The 20,276-nt window shown below is 37.8% G+C and overlaps 1 protein-coding gene across 8 annotated transcripts in view; it reads left to right on the top strand.

Annotated features, from left to right (window-relative positions):
* LOC107046442 (plasma membrane calcium-transporting ATPase 2) overlaps positions 1 to 20,276 on the top strand; it is a 175,320-nt gene that overhangs the window by 109,875 nt on the left and 45,169 nt on the right. For 6 of the 8 annotated variants that reach the window (XR_001461568.1, XM_015269099.1, XM_015269105.1 and 3 more), the window contains exon 1: positions 5,610 to 6,680. The exons of the other annotated variants lie outside the window; for them this stretch is intronic. The gene's annotated coding sequence lies outside the window, so the exon portion shown is untranslated. Of the gene's footprint in view, positions 1 to 5,609; positions 6,681 to 20,276 lie in introns of those variants that run through there. 8 annotated transcript variants of the gene reach the window in all.

Below are 20,276 nucleotides of genomic sequence, written 5' to 3'. Positions count from 1 at the left end.
GGGGGGGGGGGGGCGAACCTCCTCCCGGGTTGGTGAACGGTGCGAGCAAGTAGCGGAGCCCCCTAGTTGAACAATATAGTTTTAGACAAACAATTGAATTTCTTTAAAACTACTCATTCAATTTCGCTCAGCTGAAATCCCACACGGAGAGAAATATTCAATAAAAATTACGTATATTTTCCGTAATTCCGGAGCGAAATGTGGTTACAGGAAATTTTACGGAACTGTCACGTAATTGTTACCTAAAATCACGGAATTTTTCCAGAGCGTTTCGTAATTTTTACCTGAATCTCCTGTGGAAAATTACGATTCCGTCACTTAAATTTTTTGAGTCGATTCCGTAATCGGTGAGCGAACTGTGAGTTCCGTAACCCGGGTAGAAATTCAACCGGGGGTTCAGCCGCAACTCGGGTGAGCGCGAGCTCAGCCTCGGCTCTTGACCCGAGTTCACGCCGTGACACGCCGCTCCATACCGGCTCACAGTCGAACGCTCATCAGGCGGCATAACCCGGCACTTGAGTTTCAGCTGTGGCTCAACGCTTAGAACTCAGCTCCGATTGAGTCGTGTCGTTTCGAGTGGAGGGTGGAATAGAATGATATTTATGCATTTTTAGAATATCGATTTAAAATTTGAATACTTTGGAAAATCAAGAAAAACCGAGCAGAAAAAACTTAGAAATCTTACGTCTAAGAAAATCTATAGGAACATAAAAACCTATTTACTTTCTTGCACCACATTTTACCTTAACAAAAAGACTCTATGAAGTTGCATAATCTCCTATAGAATCGGCGCAAGAAACGAATAGAATTTTAATAGAACTTCCAGAGAATTCTCATAGAATTCCAATAGAAATTTAATAGAAAGCGCTAGGTTTTTCTGTTGAATTTTTTCATGCGTGTTATTTTGGCATACCTGTATTCAACATTTCCCTAATAAATCGTAGAATATTCTTAGAACTCGTAGGCCTATCGAAAAATGAAGAATATCCTCTCCTGTAGCGTTGATAATTAATAATAAAGGTTCGTTAACGTTTTTCAAGTGATTATTTTTCTTGATTTTGTTTGTTGTATTCGCGAGAAAAAAGAAAGTTTTGACTACGTTTCAGTGAATTGTTCTACCTTGTATTTTCAGATTAATCCCATTCGATTAGTTAATATCACGTTATTTCTGATGAGCTTGTGATTGTTCATCTGAAAAAGCATGCCATCTTCACATTTATTCGATTGTTTTTTCGCTCAAATCACGATGCCATCGGACCTGTCAAATCATTATTGAGGTTAAGTATACTGGGATTGAGTAATTGGAGATGAACCTGAGGTTGAGCAGTGGCCATTCAACTAAAGCCCGGCGAAGCGTTTCGCGTAATAGTCTAACGCTGGGCTGTGAGCGCGTGACGCGGCTCAACCTCGGGTACATGTGACGCGCGTGGAGTTTATCCCAAGCTGGGGCGGAGTGGCGTATTTCTAGCTGGGATACGGGTTCCGAGCCGAGCTCGAGCGGCGTGATTTCTACCCGGGAATTTTTACTGAACATTTCTCTCTGTGCAGCCTGTAATATGGTAAGAACTAGAATCCTACCAAATTTTAACTTCCTATCTCAATTCTTTCAAGCGTTATGTTATCGTGTTCACATTAATTTTATCACACAAATGAAAAATGTTAATTACTGGGCAACTCGCAATAGTTAGCTATAGGCATATTATGGTCCGAGTCGATAGATACCATCGAGAGTATTTTGACGTAGAAAAAAGTTCATTTGATGCAGTAGTTTTCAAGATATTGAGAAAAGAAAAAAATTTCGGAATCGCTGTATCGCTGTGTTGGCAAATAATACCAATTATGAACCAAAATTTTAGATTTCTATCCATCACTTTAGTCCTTTTTTTGTCAAAATTTATTTCAAAATTCTCAGAATTTTGTACGCACATACGGACGTACACACAGACATTCTCTAAAAATATCATATCTCGACATTTCATGACATTCCAAGTCATTTCCAAGCAAAATTAAAGAATCGAAAAATTGACCGATTACAAAGCTTTCATTCGGAAGCAAAAAAGGGCGGATTCATTTAATCCAACAATATATTAACTTCCGCCTTGGAGATCCTGAAAGTTTTTCTTTCCCCGCCCGAAGATCGTGAAGTGTAAAAGTTGAATTGGTAAATCCCATGAACGATTGCTAAATTCCCCATGTTTTGGACGTTTCGAACAGAATCCACCTCAGGCGGGTTGGAATACGCCTATTGGAGTGTGAATAACAATTTTTTATTTTCTAGGCAAATTATAACAATAAAATTCCCACAATTATGCAATACGTCATACATTTTTCTCTCAAACTTGAAATCATTCTGTGTCAACGAGGCCGGATTAATTATACGGTAAATAGAGGAGCTATTTCGATTAATTATGCGCCTCGTTTACCCGGACATCCTGGGCGATGAAGATCGACACGGAACGATGTCAGTGCCGGTACCCCTGGAGTCTCTCGTGTGTCTCATTATCGATAATAGCCTCGATTGCCTTCCCAATCCTCTCCTCAAACACTAAAAAGCTGATAAAACTTCTCCCATTATGTGTTTTTCCACGATTATGTATTTACCCAGAGACACTGACAATGACGCAAAGAGCGGCCTACAGCATACTGCACTAATTCTTCGTAAAATAGGAAATGACCTCCGCAATTAACGCGTTTAATTTATGGTATTTGACCTTTTTCTTTTAATAACCATGTGTAAAGTTTAAATCCTCCATGTGCGTCATGAAATGACGAGTTTCGCACGATAATTTGCGTATTTGTCACGTGTCACCGAGCACACTGTGAGAAGGCACAGGCATTTTCACTAAGAAATTCGAGGATGGGAGTGTGATGATAATGGCAAACACACACGCCACAATGCTGTCTCCCCCTAGGGTTCCCTCACCCTCCCCAGAATCCATCCGTCATACTACACAATTGTTTTGCTCCACTTTGTATCAAGTTACTTCCAATTTTACATGAGGCTTCTTCTCACTGAATAATCCACACACGTTTGATGTATATTTCCACTGAAAATTTATTCGAATACTCTTTTCTACATCGTCAAATGGCCCCTTTACCCTGCTATCCACCAATTACAACCGCCGCTTGTTTTCTTCATTCTCACGACGTTCTATTTTCTTTTAATACTCTCTTATTCTTCAAATCCATTCGTTTTATATTCACTCGACAAGTGCCTCTCATGCTTCTGAAACGTGTCTACATTCGTGTTTCACAATTAAAATTGCATGAATTTCAGGATAAATTAAACTTGAATGCATCATGAAGTGAATGTGTGCAAAAAAAGAGATGAGATTTTTGTCATCAGAGAATACAAGAATGAAAGTGACGAACGAGAAATCGCCAAGCGAATCTCTGTGGAATGAAATCATTAGAAAACTATTGTATAACAGGTGTAATACGAAAGCACACAAAGAGCATTACCGGAGGGGAGGGAAGTACACCAGAAAGCCCGAGGTACCCGGTAGACTCGTTATATAAACTCCTCAACTTTCTTCCTCAAACTTTATTCCGTTTTTTTTCTTCCTCTTCAGTTTTTTTCCTCCCTCTCAAAATATACACTTGTTGTCCAGTCGCATGCAGTCATAACAAAGACACTCTAATCCCTCCTGCACAGAATCCATCAGTGGAGAAGCATTGAAAGGAGGACAGAGAAAAAAAGACGAGTGATGAGATAAACAACAAATATGAAGCCATTAAATTTTTGCTAGACGATATTTTCTCGGGAAATCTGATGCCAAGAATAATGAGCCATTATGCTCTTCCTGTATTGAATACACAGTGGAGGTTGACTCACTTGATTCGATTCCGACTACATACTATTCTTAATGTCCACAAAATCCATTTCTCCACGTTTCACTCGGTTCTTTCCCTTCGATACTGGGACACAAGGAGAGAGGAAAAACGATAAACCCCACGATTATACTGCCCGCAGTTCAGGCGTCCCACTGTCGTCATTCCATCCCTCCGTCTCCCTCTTTCCACTCGTTTCACTCGTACCTTCGCCCTCTTCCGTCATTCGCGCGTGTCATGATGCGTTTATTATAACAGAGACCCCCCGTTGCCGTCCAACCTCCTTTCCATGCCTCCTCCACCCCTGGAGCATTGTAATAGAGTACATGCCAATATCGTTAAATGCAAATAGAGAGGATAAATGAGTTAAACCAGTGATGCGTCAGTTGAGTTCAATCAGGCACAAAACATCATAAAAAATGTCATGCATTTTGTGTGTCAATAAAAAGCGTTTAATCTACAAACATTCGCTAAGATTATTGAAGGAATAATTTCAAACCCCAAGAATTCTTTTAATGAACTCATTACGTTCCTTGCTTTTTTCTTTCTTCTCTCTCTCAATTACCGACAAACCATTACGTAATCATGAGAGAATAGCCGAGGAATTCCAGGATTCTCGGCACCATAGAAAAATGTTAATTCCCTCAGCCTCCCCTTCATCACCGAATAAACATAAAATTTCACACCAAATTATCCCTCCAAATGTCATGTTTGACCGACATTGTTTGTCCTTCAATAAACCACCATGGCAGTTAATGCTATAGCGGTATCCTCAAAGAGGTGTAATTAAAATGTATTTTAATACGAGGTCAGAGGAAATTCCGGCTGGGAAAAACCTACTGAATGATAAAGAGGAGGGAAGAGTGACCTCGAGCAATGGGAAGAAAGTCTCGCCGTCACCCCTAGTAGAAATTTCACTGCGCAGAAACGTCGCGGCGGAAGTTGGAGCGTGACATTGCCTTCCGTGGCGAAGTACCTTGGAAAGGTACGCAGCAGGGTTGCTGAGACAGGGCTGCGCGGGTTTATGCGGGATGGACCTATCTGTGTCCGCCCTACTTTCAAATCCCGTCAATTAAGAATCTATAAACTTCAGATTATGCGTATTACTTCAAATCAATTATTGAAGGATTAATGATTTGTTAGTGAATAATAATCGCTCGCAACTGATTGATTATTATTATTGATAAAAGGAAAAAATGGGAGTGCACCGCGTCAGAGTCGCATAGGGTTCCAGCAGCGCTTTGTGCGTGAACGTCGTTGCAACAGCCCCTGTCGCAGAGCCTGTCACAATTTCTACTAGGGACTCTCTCGCATAATTGCATGGAACTCTCAGCCGTCTCACCCCTATAACCTATCCATCTATTGGTCAAACGAAATAGTTTTCTTCTATCATGTTTTTTTTCATTCCAATTTTTCCTCGACCCCGGAAAATGTAGTGAAAGGAACTCTCCCGATGCCTGAGAGTAAGGGTGGCATGAGAATGGTCCGTCCTGAAGATACGGATTTTCAATACATTCGTCGAATGGTCGAACAGTTGAAATGGTGGCTGACGGGGAGAAGGAGAATTCCCGCATATAACGAGTGAAGTGGAGAGAGGGATTGTCATGAGGATGAAGCAGGAGGTTGAATAGGAGGGGATGCGAGAGGAGTTGGAGGAGGTGGTGGCGGTGGTTTTCGGTCAGGCAAGGGTGGTGCAAGGGCGCGTGTTGGGCGCAAGCGCGTGAGCCCCGGCCTTCCTTCTGGTAGCCGTTACACTGCCAGTCCGACGGAGGCCCCAGTGTCGTTCATATCGTTCACATAAAATCGTTTATCATTCACCACTAACCTCAGCAAAACAGGGCCACCGTCAACCTCACCGCCCCGATTATTCCCTCTCCCCTACCCCACTCGTATTTCAGAAATAAATAATGATACATCAACGTATCTGATATGTAAAAATAATCGTAGAAAAATTTTCACTAATAAATCGCAGCAACGATAGATGAAAATCGGCGCTGAAGAAGTGAGTGATGACTGGATCCTTGTGATAACGAAGGTCGATGGATTGACGTGCCTCACGAGGAAGAAGTGCAAAGGCAACTGGAGATTCGAGAGTATTATCCGGTATAACGGTACCAAAGATGGAGGTGAAATAAACGAGTGTGGGGAGGAAATTCCTGGGGTGACTGTTGGGGTTGTGGAGGTGGGAGAGTACCAATGGTGGAAAGTTGTCAAGTGGTATTCCTCGGCGAATTCTTGTGAAACGTGGACGAGAGTCGATGTCAAAAGTGAAGGTTGTGGTAATTGTAAGGAGGAGGTATACAGGGGATGGGCGACGTGACATTGGAGTTGAAATGGAAGGCGCAGTAGCCGGGGATACTTGAATTTCAAAGACACTGAATTGATACATTTTCCTTCTCCTCCTTTTTATCTTGAAATTTTCATTGAAATTTTCCAGCAACTGGCGGTGAGGGAAATAGAACAGAAAAAGGATAAAAGAAATCAGCATAAACTTAACGTGAAAAAAAATTAAGAGTTATGAGAATCACTGGCTGTTCAGCCAGTGAGCAGCGAGGATTGTCAAAATCCGGGAATACCCCTGTCGTTGGATGTACAATGTGTTGAGCATTGAGAGGGAAAAATTAGTTGCAATAATTGAGAAAATTTTAAACAAAATTGTTTCGTGCTAAGTGGCGTGTATTAGTGTTAATAAATGTGTCGATCACGGTACAAAACGTGAGAACGATAAGGTGGAGAAGTGGTGTGCTCCCGGCGTCCAACGGACCGTGGCGAGAAAAGTGGAAGTGGCGAAGGAAGAGAAGATAACGAGAGGACGAAGGTGGTGGTGGAGAGCAAGGAGTTAGCGACGGGTGCGTTACGGAGTTCCTTTTGGGAACTCAATGATTACTAGTAAATCTCAAAACAAATCATTCCGAAGAAAATAACAATCACTACAGAAGCGCCGTCTCCACCAATCCCAATAAAACCTACATCAATAATTTTCATTTGTACATTCCACATCCGTGCGTGTACCTCGTGCATGTCTGCATCCCCGAGCGAGTGTGAGAGCGAGTGTGGAGGAAAATGGGGAATAAATATTTGCGTGAGAGAGAAACGGCAAGTTAACGAGAGGGGAATACATGTATGTGGCTCGCAGGGGGGCTGTATGGGCGTTTGAAACTCGCTAGAGAGTCGATTTTATTTTTAGTGTGCATCGAAAACGTAAGAGAGTGGCTGGCCGCGGCGCGTTACTAAAATCCACCGGGTGCCTAGCCGTTTTGGATGAGAGAGGAAAACGTATGTGACATCGTGCGAAAAAAAAATAAAAATAAATCTTCCATCCCCTTGACGCTCTGTCGATCTTGTCACCCTGAGGTGCAACCATACTGTGGACACGCCTCGTGGTACACTAAATAATCGAGTGAGTATAATTCCGTGAATCCAGACACACACACAGATAGAGGGACATAATACATTGATTGGAGGGTGTGGGTGCGCCAATGACGATTGATTAAAAAGCTTTCACCCCTTTTTTAAAATTTCTGTCATGCTCATTCCGAGTCACGCACATGAGTCTTTTCTCTCTACATTTTACGCCCTAATACACACACACCCCTACACCTTAACAAATGAGACACACGCGACTGCGATAACTCGCTTCTCTGCAAATCAGCCGAACGAATATTATGTAATATCCCACCCAGAGAACTTGCCCGGCTGCTGTCGTACTCTCGTCGGTGCTATTTGGATATAACTTCTTCCACTACTTGCCTGGGGTCCTCTTGTGACTTTTCCTACTCTCTCATACGTACAACACACACATTGACGAGCGTTTCAAACATTATTTCGGGAGTGCTAGCCAGCCATCAGACCTCGAGACAGTGAAGCGAGAGGAGGTTTTTAAAACTACGTCAAGGGAATGAGAGAGAGCTTTAAAAGCTATAACACTCAAATCCCGAGCTCTCCGTCACACTGGCCTGTTCAGGGTTTTTACCTTCTTTTCCCATCCATCAGCCTGTATTTTTCACGTCAACCTTATATCCGTGAAACATGACTCGAGACATCCAAATTTGTATAGCTAGAGATTTAAAAAAGGCTGATGTAGATAGTTTAGTATCTTTTATATTTGAGTGATTTTTTATGAGAATTCTTTAATGATGATGAGGTGATATAGAGAAAGAGAATGCAGCTGTCAGGGTATGAAAAAAAAAACAGGGATAAGTGGAAGTGACGAAAATTCCACAGAGAATGTGGAAATATAGAATGTATCAATTTGTTGAGGCTGATCTATTTCTCACACCGAAACAATTTTTATTAAATTTATGTTCACCAAAAACCCAATCAATAACTCTGTTTTCTGGGTTGCAAAACTTGGTAAATGATCATTTTTCCCGCGATTTAAAGATAATTCTCTCCGTATTTCAAATATGGTGATAAAAAAGATTACGCCTAGTGTCATGAAGCACTAAATTTCTTTAAGAGATTGGACAAATTGATTTTATCGAATTGACAGCCTTCCGCCTATATCGTGAAGACTACTGAGGTAAAATGACCTCTCTCTTTTAATCTGAGGTAAAATCTCTCAGCTTTTTCACTGACACCACACAGACAGACAAATTTTCAGTTTTTCGATCATTTTAAAATCTAACGAGCAAAAAATCCCAGGAATAAGTGATGTTTTCCCCCATTTTAAGGAAATTTTCCCAAAAAATCGTAAATAAAAGCTTTATTTCTTAGTAATTTTCACTTGACACTAGTATAATTTTATTTAAATTAAGATACATTTTCTCTTATTTAATGTTAATCTGGATTCTTAAAATAAAAACGTTCGGGTTCTCGGTGCAAGAACATTTGGCTTCTCAAATTTAAAATATTTTCATTCTTAAATCGCTTATTTTTCCTATTTATCATTAATCTATTTTTACTTATGAATGCTCCATTATCCAAAGTTAATTACTTGATACTGTGTTGAATTAATGTTCAAAAATTTTCTAATTTCACTCTTTTTGAAGGTTTTTAATTGAAGAATCAAATGGTTCTTGATTCAAAAACTTTCTTCTCTTCAAATAAGTAGATTTTTGGTACTAACTTTTAGAGATTTTTCTTCTAAGAATAAGAAACTAGTTTCTTATTCTCAGTACAATGCCTTCTAGAACTTCGAGTTTCTCAAAATTAGCAACTTGGTTCGGGAACTAGAAAATTTTTCTCTATAAACTTACCATCTGATTGATAGAACCGCGTTCTTGATTCAAGAAAAAGTGAGGTCTCAATTCAAAGAGGATTTTCTTCTTATCTTCTCTGTACATAAATAATTGAAAATTCTATTAATTGAAACTCTATCGTTTTAGTTTACGAAGTTGATGAGATTCGAGATTGCTAGTGGTGTTATTGAAGAGCGAAAATCCTATTATATATTAAGAACACCCTATCGATGTCCACTCTTAGACAAAAATTGAAATTCAATGTATATCCGGCAGTTATGTTCATAAAAGTAACCCTAAATTCCATTTACGAGAAGAATGATAATAAAATGTCAATTTTTTGGTAGAATTCAAGGAAATTTAAAAGTTGTCACTAGAAGTGGGATGAAAATTTCCCAACTCACTTGTATCGTCATTTGAACATGATTATTCAGAACCAAAATGGCCTGCATTATCAAATTAAAACTTATTATACGACAAGAGCTTCAGAATTGTCGGGTATTTCCCGATATACTCTTACACTGTTGAAAAAAAGTTTTCTGATAAGTGTAGCTCCACTTGCATAAAAAAACTCATGGCTCGAAAATTGACAAGGAGAAAATACCTTACACTAAGAATAAAAAATTTTTCGTCAAGAGATTTCCTTCTTGTCCCAAAGAGGAGGATAATTTGTTCATGCATTGTTAGAAAAAAAAATGAAATTTCATGGACAGTTGATTGCCAATTTTCAGGACAGTGACACTGAATACGATTTAGGGAAAAAAAATCATGAAATTTCCGGTTTCACTGAAAATTCAGTAAAATTCCAGAATTTTAAGGGCCATAAAGACGAGAATTCCATAATTTATTTGAATTTCCAATCTGATATGAATATTCAATGTCAAATTGCATTGAATTTTCAGTGAAATCTGCAATTTAATGATTTTTTTACCCTTAAAACGCATTTAGTGTCACTGTCCTGAAAATTCAAGAATATATTTATCAGAATTTTCTGGTTTTCTATTCATTTTCAGGGAAAAATGGAACGGAAATTTACAGATCTGTTTGATTTTTCCACAAAATTCTGAATTTTCAATGACAAGATTTCCTAAAATTTCAGTGGAATTGGAACACGATAAAAATTTCCGGAATTTGGCCCGGAAAATTCAGACAAAAATTTTTAACAGTGTGACAAGACAATGATTTTTCAAGCCAAGTCTATTTGAACCAATTTATTCAATAGTTTTTACGTCTCAAATCCGAAATATTTTAATCTGAAAATCACTTGACTTGTTCGGACAAGTACAAAATCTCTTGACGAAAGGTTTCTTTTCTCAGTGTAAGATATTTTATGTCGTTAGGCCCGAAACAAAACGCGATTCTAACCTCGCTTCGTTCGGTTAGATCGCGGTTTTCGAGCCCAACGACATAAAATATCGTATGTCACACGGAGATAAAAGCATTATCTGGCGAATGTGATTGTGGCGAACGTGATTATGACTCGCCTTCGGCTCGGATTATAATGCCACATTCGCCAGATAATACTTTTATCACCTGATGACATAATACACTATTCAGCTTGTCAATTTTCGAACCTTGAGTTGATACAAGTAAGGACGAACTCGTCAAAAACATTTTTTTCTTCGTATACTGGAATTTCTTTACCCTCGCGTGGCAATGTTCAAGCGGCGGGTTTCCATCGTCGAATTGTTGATTGTTCTGAAAAACTTGACGACTTTATTTGTATGCACGACACCTTAAGGGAAGTACCTGATTAGTTTTGAAACTCCGACTAGTATTCAGGAGATTATGTTTCCCATCCAAATTTAGGCCAACAGAATTGTATCATGAAACAGAATCGATCTGTCAGTTTCGATGCGAGGAGTTCATTCAAGTAAAAGATCTTTGATTTTTATATAGTAACTACCAGCGAAAATTATAAAAAAGTTATCAGTCGTAATGCCCCGGTACTTCAAAATTGTCAAAAATTTTCCAAAAGTTTTGTTGCATAGCAGGTTAAAATTTTTTTGCCAAATTTGCCCCATTCGTTGATATGCAGGAAAACTTGAGGATAATTTTAGAGAATTTTGAAGCACTCGGGGCATTCCCCCGAGTGCTCGGATTATTCCCCCATCTGAATTGCCAACCAATAGGAAGGCAGTATTTGACGTGTTTGCGGAATAAACAACGATATTTTTATTCAAATTTGAAGTATTGCTGAACAAAATGAGGAATGAGAGGAGGAAAATTATTTTTTCATCGATAAATTTGAGCAATTGAAAGTACAATTATTGTAAATGAATGTGGTGTGATCCGAGGAAGTAACGTTAGCAGTGTTTAAGGGATGAGACTGGAAGACGTTGAAGGCGGTGATTGTTCATCGAAAATGCATAGTCGATCCATTCTCATTTTTGTAGTAAAAAGCCGTGTATGTTCAGCATTCAGTTGCAAGTTTTCGTTAACAAAATTAAGTTCTGACGTTCTCACACTTTACGGTATTAACTTAACTTTAACTTTTAATGTTATTTATTGCAAGAAACATACATTCTTACAAATGGCCATTACCCGAGGGCCTTCAGCCTAGAATAGAATTCTTTTGTACAGAATCAAATTACCTCTATCAGGAACTGTGTTCATATTCAATGTTGATAGTAATTGGACGTGAGAAAATAAAGAAACAAAAAGAGAAGTGAAAATGGTGATGAGACTCAACTTTGAAAAATTCATCGTACAGGAATTGTTATGAGGTGCTGATAACACATTAGGTACATTTTTTTTCAAGGTGAGAGATGAATAGGATTTATGGTGTTATTTGATACACTTTTCTTTATTTTTTGGTCAATAACGCCGAGAGAATCTCCTCCAAATCTATCCATTTTGACCCTTGAGTTTCGTCCACGTGAATTTGCACAAATTACTACCGATATCATTCTGGTTATCCTGTGTTTATCGAAAATTCTGGTTATCATGCAATGAATCGAGAATTACCGAAAAATTATCAGTTATAATACCCCGAGACCTTCAAAATTATCGCCATATTCCGATAATTTTGAAGGTCTCGGGGTATTCGGCGGAAATTTTCGGGGAGTGGATTTTGGCCAAGCGAAGCGCAGTATTCGAGGGCTTCTTCCAGCAAAATATCCAATTGGTTAGAAATAATGAAGAGCTGCTATGCAATTATCAAAGGCAATTTCCAGAAGCTAGTGTGCAATTTCCGAAAAAATTTGATAACAAAAGAGTATTGTGACCTCGAATACTGGGCTGTGATTGGCTAAAATCCAGTCCCGGAAAATTCTCAGTAGTAATACTCCAAGAGCTTCAAAATGATCGGGTATTTCCCGATAGCTTCGTTGTAAACAAATGAGTGTGTCACGTTGTGCAGATTAAAAAATCCCAAGCGCTTGCGCGAGGAATTTTTTCGCAAAACTTGGCACGATTGTTTGTATGCAGAGGAGCTCGAGGGAAATAACCGATTACTTTTGAAGCTCGAGGGATATTTGTCAAATTATTTTTCCCAATCGGATTTTGGCCAATCAGAGTGCAGTGGACAACATCAGGAGGTGAATTAGGGAAGATTTGAACAAATTATGTTAATAGAATAACCGGATTTCCGTAGATTATCAGAGACAAGATTCGATCTGAAATGAGCCAAAAAAATGAAGAGCAAATATCCGGAATAAAACTGTCGGGTAGCCTCAAATACTGTGCTCTGATTGGTCGAAATCAGAATTAAGGAATTTATTAGTTATGGTACCCCGAGTGCTTGAAAATTATCGGGTATTTTCCAAACGTTGCGTTACTGAGCAAAATGCACGAAATTGCACTCAGCGGGGTAACTTAAGGATATCCAAGTACTTCGTTCAAATTGGCAACTTTTTTTCAAGCAAGATTTCAGTTTTGTCGAAAATCTTGCCGTCCCTATACTTTTTCGGATTTTTCATTATTGAATACATTTTTTCGGGAATTTCTTCAATGAATATTGTGAACAATATTTTATTCGATTTCACACTTGACTCTCGTTGGTCTAACCTCAAATGATTATACGACAACACTGCACATGTGTTGTATATAACCTCGTAAATTCGGTCCGAGTAGTGACTTGAGCGGACTGTTGCCAGACGTCCAGAACGCACGGATTCAATCCACCCAATATGGCCGTCGTACCAATCAAGAAACTTTTAATTTGATTGTTTGCAATTATCTGTCCGGAAACTTATGTTTTATAATGTTGCAAAAAAAACTAGAGAGTGTAACGAACAAAATCATATACGGTTATGTGTACGACAAAACGCTTTAAGACTATGAACTATTGGATTGAAGGTGGGAGTATACAGCTCTTATGGACGCAATGTGTTAAATTTCATTCTTTCAAAAATCGTTTTCTCGTAAATATGTTCGGAAACTAAAGTTTATACTGCGCCTAAAAAATCCTCTTGGTCTAGTCTATAAACTCTGAAGGGGATTTCCCCCAGAAAAAATTGCCTGAACTACTTGGATATCCTTAAGGGAAATACCCGATTAATATTCAAGCACGAAGGATATTCAGCGGATTATTCCACACTCTCAGAAGTTATCAAGTTTTCTTAACTATGAATGCCATTCGTTAACTATTAACAGGAACTAAATCGTTCTATCACTGGCGTGTTTTACGCATAAGCTCCGCGAACCTGAATATGTGTACAATAGAATACGAATATCTAATCGGACTTTACACATAGGGTTATTCACGGAGCTTACGCGTAAAACCCGTTTAATGATTAGTAATTACTAAACGGGTTTTAATCACTGATTACAGGAAATCCGCATGATGTTTTCTGTGTGAACTGCCATGGTTTAACCGAAAATTATCGATATCCTACACATCATGTGATATCAAATTTCGTACTCCTATATTCATCAAGATTTGAACGGAGGAAATGTAGGTTGTACCACGTGACGTCGCATGGTGCAATTCTTTTACCTGAATTTCGGTTTGGAAAAATAATCACCTGAATTTTTCTAGTTTTTTTCGAAGTTTCACAGTTTATCCCGGTGGCTTGGCACAGTGGGTAAATTCGTTGCCTCACATGCGAAAGGTTCCGAGTTCAAATCCCGGCCGGGTAGAATGGTGCGATCTAACCATTTAAAGTCTTGATCATCATCCCAGTATACCCTAACCAGGTCGAAGCGATGTAAAATAACGATAAAAAAAAAAGTTTTACAGACTAATTGAACTGAAATTTACAGCTTTTATAAATGTGTTGATTGATTTATTAGAATATCAATAGAACGCTTCATATTTCAATAACGAAATTTCTCTAAATTTCAATGAAAATGTCGATTACGGAAAACTGCAGGGCTTTAAGGTTGTTGTCGCGTAACTTTTTTTTTCGATAGTTTTTTTTTTAATTTTTATCGTAGATCGCTCTAAAAAATAGCTGTAAAATAAGCCCATTATAATTGCAATTAACCATCTCAACTTAGGATAAATTTTTTTTGAATTTTACATGTTAAATGCAGTTTCATCGTTTTTAATTTTTTTAAAAACAACCACTCGACATTTTTTATTTAAAAAAAACACAGTATAGAAATAGTGTCAGTCAATGTACAGAAAAAAAATGAAATTGATTGACCATTTCATTTTCGAGAAATCATCATAGAAAGTTATTTTTTCCCCCCAATGGGCGGGGGGGCAAGTGAGTTCAGTATGCGAGTCGTGACAACAACACAGCTTGGAATCGGTGGCGCGGATGTATCTGAAATGGTCTGGTTATAATGAGTAGTTCAAAAATGTGGTAATTCAGTCTTTTTTTATTGACTATCTGTAAACACTGTAATAATTAACAAACATGGAAAATAGTATAATAAAATAATAGATAGTCATGTGTTATTTGACTCAAGACTCTCAAAAAAGGAAATAATTTTATCAATAACTTTTTTAGTTTTCGTAACTCGGGGTTTGTTAATGTCATTTCGTTCTGATAATAATTGCATCAATCCTCCTTTTTGTTTACTCGCTGTCAACAACATGTCAAATGAGATACCAGAGTTGGCAATTTTTTTTAACATGTCAGATACATTGCTTTTTAAAACCATTAACGAAGGTGATAATGTCAATGCTTTTGCTTTGGTAATTTCCGAAACGATACACTCCAAGTACGAATTTTTTGCAAGGAATAATTGTTTCTTGGTTATTAATTTCTCTGACAATGTTTCTAAAACTTCAACATCCAATAGTGCTTCTTGGAAATTACCACTAATTTCCAGAAAATCTTCTGCTAACTTGCCTAATTTCATCATTTTCACCCTTTTCACCTTTTCTTTCTGGGAACATTTTTTAAAATAGCGCTAAAGAGTCGGTGAACCGAACAGGTTCGGAGTCAACGAAGAGAGAGATATACTGCGCGTGGTTGCTACGATCGACACCATTCGGCGTTAGCTGTATGCGTACGCATTCATGTATGCGTGAGCCGAGTCGAACTGTACATCAGCCAATGGTTTTATTTTAAACCGGGTTCTTCGTTTAGCGGGATACCAGCCCAAAGCGTGGAAAATTTCAAGTGTGACTCTCTCGCGACAACAACCTTAACAAGAAAAGATCGCACAACAATTTTTGACAGTGTCGCCCAAGTAATTCTAAAGATGTCACAAAAATGATTTTCTCCGCAAGTAAAAGAAAATATCAGAAAATCAATAATAACAAATTACTCATCTTTATTTACCCTTTTTCAAATGGAAGAAATTCCTCATTTTCTCAATTGAAAAATCAATGAAGGAATTCTGAATTCAAGAAAAATTCCTCTCGAATTAATAAAAATGTCCTCAACTCAAAAGTTTTATGTGTCGTGTGGTTACAATGGTTATGAATTTTCTCGTATCTCAGACGGGTAGACACCGGTGTATTTTTATATCACACAGATACTTCTCTGAATTGACGTCGAACCTCACTGATAAGTCAACATTTCCCTTCAGCTTATATATATTCATATAGTTATTAATTTAACTAGTTTACATAAGTGCGATAAGAGGGATATGGAAAAACGTGGTCGGTATAGAGGCCCACGCGTCAACGTTTATCATGAAAATCTGCTTTTCCCCTTTTTACTCATGAAGCACCTATTGTTTTACGCTGTGAGCAGATTCTTGTGTTGGTGTGATGCCGAATATGTTTTAGGTTAACTAAACTCTGCATACTCAGGCTATCACGCATATAACGAGATAAGTTGGCAGCCGCAGTGAGGAACTATAACGCACTATAACCCCTCTCATCTGCCTCACGGGAGTCCTGTTTTACCCTGATACTAACTAATCTGTCCATGAAACACTGAACTGGGAATGGTATAAGATTGCATATCGTCATAAACTATAGTACTAGGTAGGGACTCACTTATCCTTTACAGTTTGGTGACGAGTTGAAGAGCTGTTTCGTCCCTTTATCATTTGGCAAAAGGGGTATTTAGCTTTCCTCATAGTAACGCATAAAAAGTTTACTATTTGAAACCGAATTAAATAGGGAACTTGTATGAATTTTTTTCAATTTTCTAATCTCAAGTTTGGGACTTGAATTAGTATATTTCGTAACGAGTGCAAAAAAGTGTTTTTTGGCGAGTGGGAGGTTTATATCACGAACCGAAGGCGAGTGATATAATCCCACGAGCTAAAAAACATTTTTTCACGAGTTACGAACAATATTTTTCATCACAATGTGGCGGAAATTGGACTTTTAGGCACGCGGAGCGTGCCGAAAAGTTCACTGTTCGCCACAGCGTGATGAAAAATTCATTTTTCATTCACTAATGTTTGAAATATTACTCATTAATTAATAATTAATTGCTAAAAGTTGGAGATTTCAAACGCTTATGACGTCACACAGACGGTCAAGCGCTGTGTGACGTCACAGAATAGTTCAAATCGACCTAACCCAATATTGAGCTGCGCCTCGGCCAATGCACGGAAAGAATATAAAAGTAGTTTTTACTATGGGAACATAGTAATTTTTAATATGAGAAATTAGACACAGGACCATACTCGTCAAACATTAAAATTTACTGTTTAACATAGTAATTTTGAGGACAAATGAACAATTACGACGCGGCGGATGAAAAAATACTGGTGACGGAATTAGAATATGATGGAGTCCATAAGAAAAATTACTGTGGAACATAGTAAAACCTGCGAGTGGTATAGTAGAAAGTGATAGCTCAGAAGGTGGAATTTAATTTCTCGCTAGTGAAATTTATGAGAATAAACATGATTTTCTACTTTCGGGATAAAAAAGATTCCCCCTTCCCCTCTTTCAACACGAATATTCGTGGAAGAGGAGAAGGGAGAGCGTTTTTTTTTTCAAGCACAACACAGAGAAAAAAAGTTGATCAACTTTAAATAAAAGTTGCTAGATATTAGAAACCTCATAACAATTGCCTATGGAAACGGGAGGATTTTCATTTTTTTCCGGCACGTTTACGTGCCGATAGGGTACCTACTCACCTACTCACTCACCACCTGGTCGATTGTGTTGTCAACAAAGGAAGGGCATTCCAAGAAATTTAAACGATCGACGATGCAAATTCCCGCTGCAGTTTTTACTAGTCAACATAGTAATTTTTGCTGTTTCGTAGAGTGAAATGTTGGAGACGCAAGAGTATAAATCGAAATTTTAAAACGTAAAAAACTTACGATGTAACAGGAAAAATTCAGACGATTTGAGTAATTTTTCGTTCCTTAAACAGTAAAAATTCCTTTAAAGAAAAGCGTTTAAGACACTCTTAATAGTATATTTCGTCACTAGGCCGAAAGAAACTTTTCTGGCGAATATGAGTTTGTAGCCCGAGCCGAAGGCGAGGGCTGCAATCATATGAGCCAGAAAAGTTTTTTTTGGCCATATGACGAACAGTATTTTTTGTTATGACGGCCGTAGGCAGAGATTCACGGACGCGGAGCGGAGCGGAGCGTCTGTGAAGCGCTGCCTCACGGCCGGAATGACAAAAATATCATTTTTTCGTGCGCGCATTTTATACTGTTTCTTTTATTTAAAATTACTATGTTAAATAGTAAAAAATAAATTTCATATCGCAAAAATTCAGTTAAAATAGATCAAATTTTAAAGTTTTTCCGGTGTGGTCTTGGATTCCTATGTTCATATAGTAATTTTTCATTTCATATTCTTTCCGTGTGGAGGATGACAGCTCCCCACTCTCCTCTTTTTCGATCAATGAAGCATACCTGACCGTCTTTGTGACATAATGACCGAAAAATTGTCCTCGAAAACGACTGATTTTCAATTAATTATCATAAGACAGCTAGGCAATATTTCTCCGTAATTTTCGCCGTTTGGGTATCCATATATTACAAGGAATGTATGAATAGGGGAATAAGAAAGAATTGAACTGGATGCAAGTTCCCTATTGTGTAAAATCAGAGATTTAGGATAGGAATGCATTTCATCTTTGGTATTTCTTTAGTCGATTGATAAATCAATGGAAACTGTAAATTCTGGTTCTACTATTCTATGAAAATTGATAAACATCAGGAAAATTCAGGTAAATATATTCTTGAATTCTCATTTGACTAATCATCGTCGTCCTACGTGTTAAAAATTTAACATTACAACGAATTTTCAATAAAATTTGATAATTCATGATTTTTTCCTCCTTTATCGAATTTAATGTTGCTCTCTTTACAATTAATGACTAAGTAAACTGTCCATGAAATTCCAATTTTTTAACAGTGTACGTTTTGTCGAATAAAAAAATTACTCCTGTTGGAGCAAAAATTACCGTCCTCCATATACACACTTAATACCCAAAAATAACAATTCCCCGCATGAGTTTTATAATTTTTTCCCAATTTTTAACGAATGATAAATAAATTTCAACTATCAATTTTTATTTTGAAACATTAAGGAATATCAAATAGAACAGAAATTCTGCGGTTTGCGAAGTAAAAAATCTGTCCCCTGATCATGAACCTGAAATTAGCGGAATATTCATCAGCGGAAGATTCAATTTAGCGGATTTTTAAAAGTGTGAGATTGAAACAATCACATGTACAAAGGTTTTCAAAGTGCGAAAAATTTTGTACATGATTAAAAAATATTCCCACACCTCTAGATGTGTTTAAATCGCAACTTCCACTGGCGAATCGTTTGCTAGTATCATCCTCGTCCCCTGATCAGAATTTTGGAGACCCAGGAACTGAGACCTCACTGTACGTTGACCAGAAAACAACGTCGATTACTGTTATACCAAAATTCCCAGCAATGAAGTGCTTATTTATGTTCTCTGGCGCAGTTTTTGATGACGTTCTAGATAAATTTTCATGAAATTTGAATTAGAATTGAGTATGACCATGAAAATTCATGCAATCGGTGTAAATTGGAAGGACTGACAGATTGAATTTTTAATTCAGTCAAAATTCAATTGAACGTAATGGTCAAATTCCATAATTTGCAAACTCAAGTAGTTCTTGAAGTTTTCTTTATTCATTTAATATGAAACAATTCATTTTTCTTGAAATTTCAACATAGATCATAACAATTTGAAATTGATAAGGATCTTTCAAGTAAATTTCAATAAATTTCTAAAAAAAAGAAAGTAGAAAAAGTACTGAAAAAATTATAAAGAAAATTAAACTGTTGCCAAGCGTATTCTACCTTTTTCAAAGTATCTCCCACTTTTCTGCTTGAGAGATAACATAATCCTGTTGTAAGAACGATTCAAACCGAAAAAATAATAGATTATCCCCAGAGATTTGAACCATTGCATCTCTTAGGTGAGAAAAGCCAAATATTTTCAAGAAAAAGTGGAATATTCCAATCGAGCACTGATTTGTTCTCATCTTTTTTTTGTATGAAGATCTTTCTTGCAGAAAAAAATTCCCAAGGAAAAAGGTTCAAGACCCTTCGACTCAAAACCATTCTTTGACAAGATAGCTAAACAATAATCTACCTACGATTTCGGTTTTGGGGTTTAAAATTCTGCGTACTGGAACGTCCTGGAACCCTCTACTCTTCCGTGGAGGGTGTGAAGAGAGAAACAGAGAGAAAAGGCAAAATCTGTCTGTTTCACTTTTCCTGCAGCTCCTGTCGCGTAGAGGGGCACACGCACTGACCATTGCACGTTAGCGGACACAATTGTAGGGGAAGGTAACTTCCCCTATTGAAACCGTAGGCAATACCAATTATAGAGAAACTCTACTGTACGAAAAAAGGGACCAATGAACTGTTCGTAACTGTCAGTCAAAATTCACCAGCTTGTGCGTCACTCACCACCAGTGACGCACATAATAACCTCCTCCTCCTCCTCCCAC

Source organism: Diachasma alloeum, unplaced genomic scaffold, assembly GCF_001412515.2.
Source record: "Diachasma alloeum isolate Michigan unplaced genomic scaffold, Dall2.0 Dall_scaffold_00182, whole genome shotgun sequence".
NCBI lineage: Eukaryota > Metazoa > Arthropoda > Insecta > Hymenoptera > Braconidae > Diachasma > Diachasma alloeum.
Note: the sequence above shows the minus strand (reverse complement) of the source record. Positions and strands in the feature narration are given on the sequence as shown.